We start from the raw sequence: 3,756 nt of genomic DNA on the forward strand, positions 1-3,756 counted from the left end.
ATGGATGGGGTGGTTCCATTTGAGTGCGTAAGGAGAGAGAAGTCCTGGTGATTCTGAAGCACACTATCATCTGACACTGATAATGGTACAACTCACTCTGATACTCTAGAGAAGTGCGCCTGGACTCTAAGCTCCTGGTAATGAATGTAAACATCACTATTGTATTTATAATCAACATGTCCCCAGACAGTAAACTGGGTATGGACAATATCAAGTTTATATGTAAATGGCTTTAACTTGTTTAACTAGAGAAGCTCCCCACCCCAACCCCCTGCAATGAATAAAGGCTTGTTTTAGTTTAATGACTGATCCATGTGAGGCCACAGCCAGCCACTATATACGGACATGAGGGAAGCTTTATCTCTTGGCTTCTTACTCCTTGGACAGTCTTGACGATCTCTTCTTCCTCAGCCTGGAGGCGCTCCTGGTGCTTTTGTGCTTCCTTGATCACCTGCGAGCCTCAGCCTGCTCAGCCAGTAGCTTCTTGTGGACCTTGTCTGCCTTCAGTTTGTGGATGTACTTCGTGAGAATTCACTTGTTTTTTAATACACTCCCTTTGACCCTCAGGTACAGGCTGTGATACATATGGTGGTCAATCTTCTTAGATCCCTGGTATCTCCTGAGAATTCTGCACAGGATCCTCATCCTTCTCATCCAGGTCGCCTTCTCGGACATCTGGGCATTAGCAGTTCCCTTCCTCTTCCCTATGCCCATATGCCTGCCCTTCCATCAGGCCAAGGTGTTTTTCTAGCAGTGAGCCATGGGAATGGACAGCCCATCTTTGGTCAGCTTCCTGATCTGCTGACAGGAGCTGGTATTGGCGATGTCGTTGGCCAACCAGACCTTATTTTTACTGCAGTAGAAGACACTAGAGGCAAGTCTTTTCTGTAGCCTGAGTGTACTCATGGCTGCAGACACAGCAGCAAAAGTGCTAACCTGAGCAGTTTCTGCTGGACACAATATCACAGGCCTGTGATCCCAGAACACCAGAGGATGAGGCATGAGAATTGAAAACAGGGGAAGGCTAGTTTGACCTACACAGTGCTGCCAGGAAAACCAGGACTCCATAGTAAGACCTTTAATTAATTAATTAAAAACAGGCTCGACTGTATTTACAGCATTGCTAGAGATACATCCCAAGGCTTTGAGCATGATAGGTAAGTGAAGCACCACAGGGCTACCTGCCCCAGCCCCTCAACATTACCCAATGGCCCCAAACTCATAATCCTTCTAACTCACTTCCTGAGCAACAGGTTTATAGCCATACATCAACATGCTCAAACTTTGTTCTTGAGCTTCATATAGTAAAGTAGTTCATTACTCCAAAGAAAGACACCACAAAAATGCAAGGCAGGTGTGTGGCTCAGGAGCACAATACTTGCCTAGCATGGGGTCATAGCCCAGTACGTCAAAGACAATATACAATATAGTCTATAGTGTATGAGAAAATACTACAAAACACGAATCTAAGAAGATATCTGTGAGAAAAACACGGTTTTCTGTGTGTGTCCTTATCACAGCACTTAGAAGGCAGAGAGAGGCAGAGATCTCTATGATATGAGTGCCAGCCTGATCAACAGAGCAAGTTCTAAACTAGCCAGGGCTACACAGAGAAACTCCTGTCTCAAAAAGCCAAAAATAAAGTTGTATTTATAAATTGTAAAAGAAAAAAAAAACCACTAATCAATTTAAAAATCAAAACTAATGCAATTTTTAAAAAATAAACATGGATATTGTGGTATATACTTACAATCCCAAGGCTTAGAAACTGAAGCAAAAATGTTGAGAATTTAAGATAAGTATGGGTGGTATCATGTGATCCCATCTCAAAAACTAACAATGGCAAAATAATGCTAAATACAATGTCTCAGAGAATGTACAACACCAGAGTAACCCCTTCTGTGAACTATAAACTTGAATCAATAATGACATGACAATGTTGGCCACTTAACCACAACAAATAGATAGCACTAAGACGTGTCCTTAATGAAAGAGAAATTCTGCATTGTATGAGATGTGTATGAGAACAACGCTACCTGACATTTCTGTTTCACATGCACTAAGGTAGCAATAATTGAAAGAGAGAATAACCTATGTGGGTGAGAAAGTGAAGAAACTGGATGCTTCATACATTTTTGCAACCTACACTTAGTAAGCATTCAACCTCTCTTCTAGTCCACCACCCAGCAAAGATAGTGGAAGAGAAAAGTTGTTAGGATCTGGGAGAAGTGGACCTGTTCAGCAATAGTTCTTTGCGGGAGAGCTTAATCTTCCTTGGCAGCAGTTCTTTCTCTTAGCAAACACCAAATATGACCCAGCAGCTGAAGACCAGTCAGTCCTCTAGGCAGGCAGACACCACACACGAACCAGCAGCTATAGTCTAGTCCTTTCAGCAAGCAGACACTAGGCATGAACCAGGAACTGTAGTTCAATCCTGAAGAAACCACCAGGCTTGTTAACCTGCCTGAGGCAAGGCAGCAGAAGCAGCTTCTGCTGCAGGAACCTCAGGAGCAGCACTTGGGCGACTTTCTGTCAATGGTGGTTTTACCACAAGTTGAGCCCAACAAGGATGTGTAAGGCAAACCAATACATGCTTGTGTTTATCAAAGAGCAAGGTGGAACAAACCAAAGCAAAGCTCAGTGCTCATCCCCCCAGTCTGAGTGTTATATTGATACCCCTTCATCAAAAGTCCTTTTTTCAAAAGAATTATTTATTTATTTTACCTATATAAATACACTGTAGCTGTCCTCAGACACACCAGAAAAGGATACTTGGATTCATTGGTGGCTCGGAATTGAACTCAGAACCTCTAGAAGAGCAGCTAGTACTCTTAACCATTGAGCCATTTCTCCAGCCCCTCGAGAGTCTTTTCGTGTGTCTGCTATATACAAACATCCTTTTCACCTGTGTCTGCTTCAGGAAAACATTCTTTCTTTTTTTATTGGAAATTATCTGCATTTACATTTCAGATGTTATCCCTTTCCCACAGTCCCATCCCCCTCCCCCTCCCATTGCCTTCATGAAGGTGCTCCCTCTCCCAACCACCCTCTAACACCTCAGCACCTTGGCGTTCCCCTGCACTTGGAAAATGAGCCTTTGCTGGACCAAAGGCCTCTCCTCCCATTGATGTCAGAGAATGCTATCCTCTGCTGCCTATGTACCACAGGCCATAGGTCTTTCCATGTGAACTCATTGATTGGTGTTTTAGTCCCTGGAATCTCTAGAGGCTTTGGTTGGATGATAATTTTGATCTTCTCATAGGGTTGCAAACCCTTTCAGCTCCTTCAGTCCTTTCTCTAGCTCCTTCATTGGGGTCCTCGTGTTCAGTCTGATGGTTAGCTGCTAACATCCTCCTCTGTATCAGTATGGCTCTGGCAGAGCCTCTGAGGAGGCATCATATCAGGCTCCTGCCAGTAAGCACTACTTGGCAGCAGCAATAGTGCTTGGGAAAACATTCTTTCACGTGTCTGCTTTAGTAAGACATCCTTTCACCTGTGTGCCCCCAGCAAAACATCATTTGAAGTAACTTTCCAAAGAACTAGAAGTTTCCACTTCAACTGAATCATTCAAATTTTGTTGGTAGAAATGTTAAGGGTTCAGCTTCTTTAAAACCCAGTTTAAGGGTGGGGAGATAGGTCAGTGAGTAGCATTTGTTGTGCAGGTATAAGGACCTGAGTTCGATCCCCATCACACGTGTTAAGCACGGAGTATAGGAGCAAATGAATTAAAAGCATGGAGACTCTGAAATCTGTACA

At 43.5% G+C, this 3,756-nt stretch overlaps 1 pseudogene across 1 annotated transcript; it reads right to left on the minus strand.

The window, feature by feature from the left end:
* Positions 1-447: 447 nt before the first annotated feature.
* Positions 448-906, minus strand: LOC308416016 (large ribosomal subunit protein eL19-like; annotated as a pseudogene). Its single transcript has one exon. The product of its transcript is annotated as a large ribosomal subunit protein eL19-like (transcript).
* Between the last annotated feature and the right edge of the window lie 2,850 nt (positions 907-3,756).

Source organism: Micromys minutus (assembly GCF_963924665.1).
Source record: "Micromys minutus genome assembly, chromosome: X".
Classification (NCBI taxonomy): domain Eukaryota; kingdom Metazoa; phylum Chordata; class Mammalia; order Rodentia; family Muridae; genus Micromys; species Micromys minutus.